This window comes from Gossypium hirsutum, chromosome A07, assembly GCF_007990345.1.
Source record: "Gossypium hirsutum isolate 1008001.06 chromosome A07, Gossypium_hirsutum_v2.1, whole genome shotgun sequence".
NCBI lineage: Eukaryota > Viridiplantae > Streptophyta > Magnoliopsida > Malvales > Malvaceae > Gossypium > Gossypium hirsutum.
In genome coordinates this window covers 51,510,429-51,524,901 of record NC_053430.1, presented here as the reverse complement: position 1 = coordinate 51,524,901, position 14,473 = coordinate 51,510,429, and positions in this window count along the sequence as shown.

The following is a 14,473-nucleotide window of genomic DNA, read 5'->3' as shown; positions in this document are numbered from 1 at the left end:
GGTCTTACACTGGCTAGCACATCAAAGTCGATGCCATGTCCCAGACAGGTTTGACACTGACTTTCATACATCGAGGCTGATGCCGTGTCCCAGACAGGTCTTACACTGGCTCTTATCTATCGGTGTTGATGCCATGTCCTAGACAGGTCTTACACTTACACTCAACAAGCTGATGCCATGTCCCAGACAAGTCTTACACTAGCTTGTATATCTCGAGGCTGATGCATGCCCCAGGCATGTCTTACATTAGCTCTCGTCTCAATGCCGATGCATGTCCCAGACATGTCTTAAACTGGCTCTCATAATGTGTTCGATGCATGTCCCAGGCATGTCTTACACTAGCATACATATAACCCAATGTCAGGTATGAATATCCAAATCTATTCCTAATGTTCAACCGGGAGTCTTTATTACATTAATTTCTCAACATGCATACTCATATTCACAATCAAAACAATTTATGCAATATCAATTCAATTACACATCATAACAATATAGTTGCATTATTAACATACAACTTACCTCGGATTGCAAAATGTAGGTGACTAGACGATTTACTCTACTTGCTTGGCCTTCCCCCGGTCCAAGTTTGGTTTTTGTGTTTCTTGATCTAAAATAATAAAAATTTACTCATTTAACATCTAAATAAATTTAAACAATCATAAATTCACATTTTTGGTAGAATGACCATTTTGCCCTTAGACTTTCACAAAATGACCATTTTACCCCTAGGCTTGAAAATCAATTTTTATCAAATTTTTTCAAATATTAAGCCTAGTCGAACCCTTTTCATTCTTATAGTGACCCAAAATTCCCATTGTTTCACAAAATTACTATCCATTTTATGAACTTTACAAAATGGTCCTATTAGGGTTTTCATGAGAAGTCCTTTCACAAAAGTTGTTTACTACACAACTAAGATTCATTTTCTTCCATAAAAACTCAACAAACATCATAAATCCTTTCATGGAAAATCCCTAGACTATCAACCATTTTGTAAAATGGTTCCCCCCATTAGCTAGCTTATGCCATAAGGGTTCCAAAAGTACCAAAATTATAAAAAATAAGCATCTAAATTACTTATTTGAGAGAGATATAAGTGGCTGAAATTTCAAGCTTCCAAAACCCTTGGAATCGCTGAAAATTTCGGTGGAGGAGAAAGGAAGAATGAAAAAGATGAAGGCTAGTCTCTAGGGTATTATTTTATCATACATTAAGTCACCAACTCCTTTGACCATTTGATTTTCTTGTCCCCCATGGCCGGCCGTCAGCTTCTAAAGGGTCTAATTGCACTTTAAAGACCCCCCAATTTTGGTTCTCTAGCTATGTGGTACATCTATAAAGTAAAATAGAACTTTTACCCCTTATGCGATTTAGTCCTTTTTCGAAATTAAGCTCACAAACGCTAAAATTACCTCACCAAATTTTTCATACACTAATATAATCATGTTATAACACCAAAATAATAATAAAATTAATTTCTTGACTTCATATTTGTGGTCTCGAAACCACTATTCTGACTAAGCCCAAAATCTGGCTGTTACACATTTATTCTCAAGATCATGAGTGAAGAATAATTTTGGTGACATATGTTTCGTTTTGTCACCTTAGATATAACCACCTTTTAACTGAGCTATACGTGCTGCATTATCTTCGTATAAGATAGTTGACATATTTTCCTATAAAGGCAAATTACGTATCTTCTGGATATGTTACGTTAACAACCTTAGCCCAACACACTCTCGGCTTGCCTCATGCATTGCAATTATTTCAGCATGATTTAAAGAGGTAGTAGCTAATATCTGCTTTGTCGAACGCCATGATATGGCAGTACCTCCACATGTAAATAAATATCCCGTTTGAGATCGACCTTTATGTGGATTCGATAAATATTCGGCATCAGCATAACCAACTAATAGAGATTTTTGAATCATTTGAATAAAATAACCCTATATCAATGGTCCATTTGAGATATCTAAATACATGTTTAATTCCTTTCCAATGTTTTTGTGTTGGAGAAGAACTAAATCTTGCTAACAAGTTTACAACAAAAGATATATCAGGTTTTGTGTTGTTTGCAAGATACATCAATGCTCCTATGACACTTAGATATGGTACTTCAGGACCAAGAAAGTCTTCATCATTCTCACAATGGCGAAATTGATCTTTATTCACATCTAACGATCGTACAACCATTGGGGTACTCAATGGATGTGTTTTATCCATATAAAATTTCTTTAAGATCTTTTTCGTATAAGTTGACTGATGGACACGAATTCCATCTTTTACATGCTTGATATGCAGGCCAAGACAAACCTTTGTTTTTTCAAGATTTTTCATCTCAAATTTTTTCTTTAAATAATTTACTGCATTTTGAAGCTCTTCAAGAGTTCCAATAATATTTAGATCATCAAAATAAATAGCAATTATCACAAAGTTTGATCCATACCTTTTTATAACAACACATGGATAGATTGGATTGTTTTTATAACCTTCTTTTAACGAATATTCACTAAGACGATTGTACCACATATGTCCAGAATATTTTAATCCGTATAAACTTTTTCTTTAATCTGATTGAACAATTTTCCTTGGAAACTCTATATCCTTTAGGGATTTTAAATCCTTCTGGGATTTTCATATAAATTTCGCTATAAATGTACCATACAAATAGGCTGTAACAACATTCATTAGACGCATGTCAAGTTTTTCACGTACTGCCAAACTAATAAGGTACCTAAACGTGATTGTAGCCACCATAGGAGAATATGTTTCTTCATAATTAATGCCGGGCATTTATGAAAATCCTTGTGCTACAAGTCGTGCTTTATATGTTACGACTTCATTTTTATCATTTTGTTTTCGCTCAAATATCCATTTATATCCTACCGGCTTTACATATTTAGGTGTTTGAACTATAGGTCCAAAAACCTCACATTTAGAAAGTGAATTTAATTCTGCTTGAATTGCGTCTTTCTATTTTGGCCAATATTTTCTATATCTACATTCCTCAATAGATATAGGCTCAAGATCCTCATTTTCTTTTGCTATTTCAATAGCAACATTATAAGCAAAATTGTTGTCGACAACTATATTTTTTCTGTTTCATCTTTTTCCTGAAGTAACATAACTTATTGAGATTTATTTGTTATCACCATTTTTTCATAACTTATTGAGATTTGTTTGTTATCACCATTTTCAAGTACTTGAACATTTTATGAGATTTTTTGATTAGTTATATCTTTGGTCTCATCTTGGGCACTTGCCTCTACAATATTACCATCTTGAATAATTGCTCTTTTCCTTTTATAAGGATTTTTATCTTTGGAACCGATTGGCCTTCCTACTTTAGGCGTGGATTACTTTCTTTTTGCACTACAATTTTCCCTATTGGGATATCAATTTGCATTGGAGCATTTTCATCTGGTATGTGACATTTTGTAATTCTCTTTAGGTTAGTAAATGAATCTGGCAGTTGATTAGCGATGTTTTGCAAATGTATTATTCTTTGAAATTCTTGTTCACATTACTTGTACAAGGATCTAATTGAGATAATGATGATCCATTCCATGTAATTGCCCCCTAATGTTGGGAATGTTGTTCCATCAAAATGACAATCAATAAATCGAGCAGTAAATAAATCTCTGGTTAATGGTTCAATATATTTAAATATAGAAGGAGATTCATAACCAACATATATTCCCAACCTCTTTTGAAGACCCATTGTGCATTGTGGTGGAGCAATTGGAACACATACTGTACATCCAAAAATTCTAAGATGGCAAATATTTGGCTCCTGACCAAAACCCAATTGTAATGGGGAGTACTTATTATAGTTTGTTAGCATTAAGCACAAAAGTGCTGCTACATGCAAAATAGCATATCCCCAAGCTATAACAGGGAGTTTTGTTCTCATAAGCAATGGCTGAGCTATTAGTTAGAGGCGTTTGATAAATGATTCAGCTAAACCGTTTTGTGTATGAACATGAGCTATAGGATGTTCAACTTTTATCCCAGTTGACATACAATAATCATTAAAAGCTTGGGATGTAAACTCACCAACATTATCAAGACGAATAGTTTTGATTGCATAATCTGGAAATTGTGTTCTTAATTGAATTATTTGAGCAAGCAGTCTCTCAAATGTTGGGTTGCGAGTCGATAATAAACACACATGTGACCACCTACTAGATGCATCTATTAATACCATAAAATATCTGAATGATCCACATGGTGGATGAATGTGCCCACATATATCACCTTGAATACGTTCCAAAAATGCGGGAGATTCAATCCTAACTTTAGCTGGTGATGGTCTAATAATCAATTTTCCTTGAGAACAAGCAACACAAGATAAATCTTTGAATTCAAGAATCTTTTGGTTCTTTAGTGGGTGTCCAATTGAATTCTCGATGATTCTTCGTATCATAATAGATTCGGGATGGCCTAATCGATCAGTCCAAATAGTAAAAGTGTGTGGTGCTACTGTAACGCCCCGAATTTTGGGCCTAGGTGAATTGGGATTTGGCCTTTGGGTTTCATAAATTTTTTAAATGAACAAGAAAATGACAAATGACTTGTTGGCTTTAAGATTTTAAGGAATTTGAAGTGTCTAGGTCTGTTAGAGAAGTTTTGGGTTGAGTTTTATGGTGGAGGAATTTTAATTTAATTATTAAAAGAATCTGGGTTGGGAGTAGATGAGCTTTTAAATAAAGATAGGGGAAAATGGCATCAAAAAAGCCTTGTGGAGGAGTGGCTAAGTGACGCCACTTAGGGTGTAGGGAGGTGGCATTAGTGGCTAGCAAGGAGATCCGAGGTTTGAATCTTAGCTTAGTAATTTTTTAGGAGTTTAATTTTGGCCTTCTAAAAGGTTGGAAGTGGCGTGAAGATGGACTCTAAGGGGAGTGTTCAGAAGAGAAAATTTAGAAAATAGATTGGGGAGTTATCAGGGAGAAAAAGGAGGAGATGAGAAGGGGGAAGTGATGAAGCTGAATTGGGAATTGAGGGTCAGGCAATTTGGCTAGAGGCTATAAATATGTGCTGAGTTTGGGATCCTAGGCTAATGCCAAATTCTTCATTTTTTTAATGTCGATTGGCTTTTCCATCTTTGCTAGCTGGTTCTTTTTCCATTCTTTCTCTCCTCAAATTTCTTTTGATTTACCCTTTGGGTTAGCCGATTCCTTCTTCTACCCTTCTTCTTTAATTTGTGCCAAATAAACCTTATTCACCATATTAGTTTGAAAGCTAAAAAGCCGAATCTCCCTTGGGCCTATTACTCTTTTGGGGGAATTAGTATCGGATCTCAGATTTTATCTCTCTTCCGAATTGCTCTATAGGTGTTTTGCGGTTTTGATCTAGGGAGTACGTGATCAAGGAAAAGCTATTAGGGATTGGTGTTCAAGGTAAGGTTAAGGTGAGGTTTTGATTTTTGGGTAAAATATGTATTAAGCATAAGATTAATTGAAGGGTGATATCGTTTGTAGGTTGGTGACTAAGGGAATCGCAACACGCTTGCTTACCAGGTGTGTACATACACTGCACACACAAGTAGATCGGTAAAAGCCGAAATGTTGAAAAGCCAAAATGCCGAAAAGCCAAAAGTTTGGCTACGGTAGTCTTGCGAGTGCACGAACACTAGTGATGAGAAAATCGATAGGTTATCTGAGGCCCATGGGCGACTCTATGGACTTGGGCTGTGAATTGGCCAACCGGGCCAGAATAGGCTTAATGAGTTCGATGGGCTGTTGGGCTCATAATAGGCCAAAAATTGATCATTGATGCTATGTGATAGAAATTCGTATGTAAGCATGAATATAATGTGATTTGGGCCTAATGGGCCACATAAATGTGATTTGGGCCTAAAGGGCCATATAATTGTGATTTGGGCCTAATGGGCCATGTGAATATAATTGGGTCTAGTGGGGCATATACAGGTATGTGAATTTGTCTGGGCTTTGTAAGGGGATTTGGGGCTAGTATATGATGACTACATAAAACTTAATTAATTTAATGCGACCGTGGACAAGTCATAGGGTTAATGTGTGGCAATGGGTATATGTATGTTTAGGATTGGATCTAGGGAGAGCTTGGTACTTAAGCGGTCTTAATGACTCACCTCCTCTTCTCTGGAATCCTTCCTGGTGCATAGTGTTCATCCATCTGAGCTCATAGGATTTGTTAATGGGCCAAGGCAAGTGAAAACCATAATAATAGGAAAATTATCGAAATGCCCCTAAAGGCGAAGATGACCAAAATACCCCTATGTGTTGAATGCAAGTTTTATGGATATGACATGCATATCTGCTGCATACATATGATATTCTGCTTAGGTTGCATATTGATTGGGGAATATGGAATGGAGGAAGTATATGAGGATCGCATGGTTGCTTGACAATCGTGGATCCCCCGACGGCTTTTAAGCCCAATGTATAAATGAAGGTAGTTCCGCAATCGGGCTATCATGGATGTGTATTGGTTGGGTGGGTCGATATTTATATCCCCATATGATGTGTATCGAGGGACGGAGCTGGTGTGTAGCGGATGGAGTATTGGGATGGGATTGTACTGCATTGCATTACATGTTTGATGTATGGTGAATATTGAATGATTGTTACTCATCAAGGGTTGTACACACTGGGTTTATGAAAACTCACCCCCTCTTTTATTTTATTTTCAGGTGATGCTTAGTAGAAGGTTCAATGTTTGGAGGGACTCCCGGTGGCCAGCTAGCAAGACAACTTGGACTTGTTTCTCTTTTAAAAGCATATAAGTTCTATATGTTATTAAGTATTTTTTGGACCAGAATGTAATAAGGCTTCCTTTTTGTTACTATTTGGATTACTATTTTATGCGTTGTAATTATGAGAAGTTGAACATGGATTTTCTAAACCTTAGTTTTTTATATACTACGTTTCCGTAATTAAATTTCAAAATGACAGGTTTTCATAGGTTTTCATAAAATCATATGTTATAAACAAGTTTTTTGTGATTGAAAAGAGAGTTTAATAAGTTTATTAAGGTTTCATATATTTTTTTCAAGGAAGGGTTTTCAATGAAAACAAGGTTTTCGCTAAAGCACTTCAATGTGATGCGTTAGATCCGACCATAACGTCTGGGTTGGGTTTGGTGTGTTACATCTACAAACTTTTGGTTTGTAGTAACATGTGACTCAATTGCACTAGTATGTGTATCATATAAACCTGATGAAAAATTAGGTAGCCTTTCCAAAACATATTTCTTTCCACATTCAACATTTGTAACATATAGATATTCAATATTTTTTTCATTTATAGTCTCAATATGATATCCATTATGACGAATATCTTTAAAACTTAATAAATTTCTTTGAGACTTAGTGGAATATAAAGCATCATCAATGACAAATTTTGTACCTTTAGGTAATAATATAATAGCTCTTCCAGAGCCTTCAATAAGTTTTGAACTACTTGATATTGTATTAACATGGGCATTACTCATTGTTAAATGAGAAAAATATTTTTTATCATTGAATATCGTATGTGTTGTAGCACTATCTGCAAGACACATGTCTCCATTGATTTTAGATCCATCAAAATTTTGTTGAATATTCATATTCTTCATAAAAACAAACAAAATATGAGAAATATTACAAATATTTATTAAATATATAAATTATTCTTTATGAAAGAAAATAAAACATACTTAAAACAACATAAAAATGTCAAAATAACATCAATTTTTCTAATGATTCTCAAAAAAATCTGCCACATCTAGGTGAGTTATATTAATAAGGTCATTAAATTTATCACCATTATAGGCATGGTCAATTTTAGTATTATAGTGAATATCTTCATCTTGTACCTCCATTTCATCACTTTGGAATATAAAATTTGTCTCCATATGCTTTCCCTTCTTTTTAATGGATACTTGATAAAGTTTCACTAAATGCTCAAATGTACGACAGGTACATGACCAATGCCCTTTCATACCACATAGTAGCATATATTCTCAACAATCTTTGAAGGATTATTTTAACCACTTCTTTCTTGTCTTTCATTTTTATTCTTTTTCTGGTGGTTAAAAGTATCATTGTTATGACCACCATGATTACGATTACTAATACGTCCTCGATCATGTCCCCCACTACGTCCACGACCATGGTCGTGACCTCTATATTTTCTATTTTCATAATTATTGTGTACTGCTAAATTCACTTTAGGGAATGTTACAGAACTAGTGGACGGATTCCATAATTTTTTATCAATAGCTCATTATTTTGTTCAACCAATAAAATGCATGAAATCAATTTAGAATAGCTTTTAAAATCTTTTTCACGGTATTGCTGCTGCAGGAGCACATTAGTAGCAGGAAAAGTTGAAAATTTTTCTCTAACAAGTCCTCATCAGTTATGTTTTCTCCACATAATTTAGTTGAGATTAATTTTGAAAAGTTCTGAATTGCATTCACTTACAGTTTTAAAATATTGCAACAGTAAGTGCATCCAATCATAATGAGGTTTAGGGAGTATCATTGTTTTTTGATGGTCAAATCGTTCTTTCAAAATTTTCCACAATTCAAGAGGGACATTCACAGTGAGATATTCACTTTTAATCCTTCATATAGATGCTGATTGATGAAAATCATTGCTTTTGCCTTGTCTTGATTAGATGCTTCTTTATCTACTAATATAGTATTTCCTAGATCTTTAGCCTCTAGGTGAATATCTGCATCTAACACCCATGACAAATAATTCTTACCTGAGATGTCTAAGGTCGCAAATTCAAGTTTGGCAAGATTTGACATTATAATCACTTAAATCAAAATAAAAAAAATATTAGTAAAATAATAAGCATTCTCAATCGTAAAATAATTCAATTATATATATCAAATTTGCTAAATAATAATATGTAAGTCAAATATTGACATAGAGAGGAATAGTCATAATAATAACTTAACACAAATTACATTAATTGAAATTTCTTTTAATAAAAAAAATGTAGATATAATTATCATTATTAGATTTTAGTTGCAAAAATAAATGTGCAAATGTTACCCAAATCAATATTTCATCTAGAAAATAAAATAAAAGAATTAAGAAAATATGTATACCGTATATAGTTTAGCGGGAGTTATATAGGCAAATTATATAAAGTCGAAATGATGTGAACTTTATTATGAACTCGTAGAAGCTCGTGCTGATAACGTGTTATAGAAAAATTAATAAAACAATAATAATAAGTAAAAAGTGGATGAAAAATACGGGAGAATTTTCATTGTTTAATTTTCACTTACAAGGTGCTATTTATAAACTCCTTTACATTCAATTAATAAATGTATTACATCCAATCAATAAATGTGAATTAAGTTTTCTTAATTACTCCATTTAATCATCTCATGATATTAAATAAAGTAAAGAGTTTTATCTAATTACTTTAATATGTTTAAAGGGGATATAGACATCTATTTAATGTATTTATAACATTTTTTAATTATTAGACTTTAACGGATACTTCTTAGGATAACGTGTTACATTTATAATCTTTAACTTGTGAAAGGATAAGTTAAAACTCCCCTCCCTAGGTTTTTGCAACTAAATTAGACCCTTTAACTTTTACTAGGGTTAAACTAGTAATCTCTCGTTTTTGTGACTAAACTAGTAACCCTTCCAATTACAATTGGTGAAAAATGAAGTAAACAAGATAACCTCTCAAAAGTGCTTGCTTACAAAGTTTAAGTACTCTCAACAAGAAAAATAAGAATGACACAAGAAATTACTAAAGAGACTACGTACAAGAGAATATAATAAAAGGGATATTTGAAGTGAATTCTCTTACTTTCAATGCTTGAGTATGTCTTTCTCAACTCTTGAAATGTATTTGACTTTTATTTATATCAATGAACTAATTTATAGTTGTTTATAGCCATTGTAGTTGATTTAAAGCCATTGGGAAACATTAATCTCAAGGTTAAAAAGAGGCCCTACATGTTAGGTTTTGATACATACTAAGGAGGCATCAATACCTTGGCTGCACCTTGTAACACCACAAACCCGGCCTAAACGTTATGGCCGAATCTGCGATGTCACATTCAAGTGTATTTCGTAGAACATAGTTCCGTTGAAAAATCCGTTCTATAATAAAACCTCATTGTAATCTTTATGAAAACTTTAGAATAACTTGCTCCTTGTTAAAATTCGTGTTGGTTTAGCAAAGTGTTAATCATATTAGATTGTTATTGCATTTTAAAAAACAATGGTTGTTGTCGAAGCTTTTAAAACTGTGTTGCAATAGCGTGGTGTGTTGAAAAGCATTTATATCTTTGTAAAACCACAACCTACCTCTAACAGATATGATTCAAAGTAATTAAATCCCAAAATCAAAATAAAAACTTAAAAAGGCCTTATTATAAAACAAAAACCCAAATTAAATTACTTATAAATTAAAAGTTTAAATTGTGACAGCCCAAAATTGACCCTAGTCGGGAAGTGGTTTCGGGACTACAAAACCGAGTCTTATAAATAATTAAAGATTATATTCTGTGTTTATGATGTGCGTAAATGCTTGTGTGATAGTTCCATACTTTAATTTGGTCAATGTATGTGGAATTTATTAGTAGGGACTTATGTGAGACAATTTGGAAATATGCTAGGCAAGTGTTCAAGTGGCCCATTAATATATGTGGGAAAGTGTTTGTCCTTGCATGTCAAATTAGCCAAATTAAAGCATAGTGGCTGGCCATGCTATGGGTGGAAACATGTCACCAACATGTTATGCTAGTGATGTATGCTAAGAAAAATAAAATAAAGAGCATGGTAATTAAACAATGAAAGGAAGGGTGATGAAAAAAAAAATGGTCTCATCCATACCCCCCTTGTTGCCGTGAGTTGAAGAAAGAAAACAAAAAAAAAATGTGTTCATTCTTGAACACCTTTGGCCGAATAGAGGAAAGAAAGGAAGGGGAAGAGCTTGAGAAAATCGGCTATGGTGGTTTGCTAGACTAAGGTATGTTTGAGTTGTTCTTGAGATGCATGCATGTTTTAGTAGTTGACTTGAGTTCTAAAAACCCATGGTTCAATTTTGTGGATTGATGATGATTTTGTGTTTTGCCATTGATGAGTGCTTGAGCTTTTTGATAGTTGTTGATGAAAAGTGAAAGATATGTTAAAGATTAATATGTTTTGTGTTGAAGTTTTTGGTGATTTTGAGTGGTTAGGGCTAAATTACAAAAATAAATTTTTGAAGGACTCAAAGGTGAAATAAATGAAATGTATGGACTTATATGGGTACTAGGAAGATTCGGCCCTTAAGGAGTGTGACCAAACTTTGTGTATTTTGTGTTTTGTGGAATAAAGACTAAATTGTGAAAGTGCGAAATATTAGGGGTAAAAATGTAATTTACCCATTTATGCGTTATTAGACTAAATTGAATGAAAATATGTTAAAATGAGATTTATTTGAATATGTTAAGATCAAGAAACCAAGGAATTGGATTTAGATAGGGGAAAATCGAAAGTAGTTGAGTAGCCGATCATTTAGTCGACGACATCCGAAGAAAGTTTATAAGCAATTAGATATTAAAATTTCGGAATAAATGTTAGCTATATATGCTGAAATGGAAATATGATAAATGTATATATAGCTGAATGTGATATGTGTGAATTATATGTTAAATTAAGGCTTGGTAAGCTAGCTATTAAGGTGAAATGCTAATGTTAGTATTTGATTTGGTAATAATCTGTTTGGCGACAGCAGCAGTAAGGTGATTCTGGAAAATCGCCATAATTTGTAGGAGTTGAATTAGAAGCTGAGTGAATTATGCCATTAAAGCTTGAAGAGTCTATTTTCTTACAAAAGAAACTATAAAAACAAAGAGTTACCGATCTTGAGATATTTGAAGTATTGTGGGGCTGAGTCAAAATGACTACTAGATTCCCTGTTCTGTTTTTAGAAAATCATTATAAATTGTACAAAAATGATTATAAGAAAAAATTTATATGCTTAGACTCCTTAATGAGTCTAGTTTCAAATGAGATCAACTACAACACATTTTGAATTCTGTAAAATGAGAAATTTGATTCGTAGTGAAGAGTGGTCAGAATAGTCAAACAGTGAAACAGGGGAAACTTTAAGAAAAATCTGGTATTGATTGGCCAAGCCTAAAATTCTGAAAATTTTATGGATGGAAGATATACGAGTTTATATTCAGGGAAATTGACGGCTAGTGATTTGGAGTTTTGTAACTCCAGTTATAAACAATTTAGCGACTACTGGTCAGGAAAACAGCTCGTAGTGAATATGTGATTTTGTTGTAAACATTAATGAAAATTTGCCAATGAGTTATTTATTGATTATTATAAAGCTTACTATAATCTATGTGTGTGAAAGTCAAATCAATATATATATTATTCTGAAAGTAATACTTGAATAGTCGATTAATGACTATTTTAAATTTTGTCGAACTTAAGCTCAAGAGCAAAAAGGGAACTAGATCCGATAAAGGCAAAGAAAAGATCACTGAGTAGCCGAGTTGGAACCGTCTTACCCAACACAAGGTAAGTCATTAAGCATGTAGTTGGTATTATTTCAAATGGTCATAATGTTTATGTATTGATGCTGAATGGAATGAATAAATATATATATATATGCATGTACGTATGTGATGATGAAATTGTTGAATGAAAAGAAAAGAGGTAAGATGTACTGAGTTGTTGATCTCGGCACTAAACGTGCGGGTATAACCATTTATGACCATGAGATTGGCGCTAAGTGCGCGGGATTAAATTGTACAGCACTAAGTGTGCGATTTGACTATGTTGCACTAAGTGTGCGAAATGAATATGATGCACTAAGTGTGCGAATTGACCATGCGGCACTAAGTGTGCGAGTTTGACTATGTAGCACTAAGTGTGCGATTTGATTACGTAGCACTAAGTGTGCGAGTTGATTATATAGCACTGAGTGTGCGGACTCAATATACATTCGTGAATCATTATGGACACTATGTGTGCGACACTATTGAGTCGATCGCGGACAGCGGATCGGGTAAGTGTCTTGAGTACATGGCTAATAGGTGCTATGCTTATACTTGGTGTTGAGCTCGGTAAGTTTGAACCTATGTGACAAATATACTTGAAGTCACGTACATAAAATTTATCGTAGGATGGGTGAAAGGCCGTTTAGTCGTTTGATTGTAACGAAAATAAATTGATTTATGAAATTGCCTCAATGTCCTATTGATGAGTATATGGAATGTGAATGCATGAATTGATATGAAACTGAATCGATAGGTTGGAGGAACTATGGTATGGTTCGGTATGGATGGAGTAAATTGTCTCGTTCCATTTTGTTTCCTCTTGTGATAATGTTATTGATGGATGGTAGTGCATTGCTTATGACTTACTGAGTTATAAACTCACTCGATGTTTCCTTGTCACCCATTATAGGTTGCTTGGACTCATCTATTTTTGCGGGGTCAGGCCGTCATCGAAGTCATCACACCGGATAGCAAGTTTTGGTACCTTCTTCTTAGTTGGCTTAGAAGAACATTTTGGCATGTATAAGCTATTACGTTGTGTTTGAACTTTGGCATGTAAACTTTAAGCCATGCGAAAATGGCACGAAGGTTCGATTGAGTTGGATCAAGGGTAGGCATGAAACGGACCTAGTTACTTTCGTAACAGATGCTGGCAGCAGTAGTGTCATGAGATTGAAAAATCACTAAAAATAGTAGGAGTGGAATTAATTGATGAATAAATTATGTAATCGAAGCTCGATGAGTCTGTTGTCATGAGGAAGTAACGAAAAGATCATATGGGCAGTATATTAAGAGATAATTAGATTTTTGTGGGACAGGGCCAGAACGGTTTCTGGATTCCCTGCTCCGACTTTGGAAATTCAATATAAATTAACCAGAGATAATTATTGGTCATACCATATATGTACAGATTTCTCTCTGAGTCTTGTTTTCATAGAAACAAACGGCATCAGTATTGAAGCCCCGTGCAGGGAGATATCCAGGTCGTAATGGACAAAGGTCAGTGTAGTCGACCCCTGCAACATGGGAGACTTTGACTAATAAACTGTACAAATTGGCCCGACCAAAAATTCTAGAAAAAGAATACATAGATGGGCACATGAGTCTAGTTTCTGGGAAAAATCACGAAACTGATTTTCGAGTTACGAAACTCAAGATATGATTTTTAAAATGACTAGTACACAGATTGGGCAGTGTCTGGAAAATAAATTTTATAAGGGGTTAAAGTCAGTTAACACCTCGTGTTCGACTCCGGTGTCGGTTTCGGGTTCGGGGTGTTACATTTTATTGGTATCAGAGCTATGGTTTAGTCGGTTCTAGGACTACCATAGCGCGTATGAGTCTAGCTATACATGCCGAATGTTAATGTTTAAATGTGTGATGACTTCTGACGGTTGAAATGTTTTTGTTTTGATTTGTAAATGGACCCCGGTGAAGAAAGAACCCTAGCGGATGACGTTGA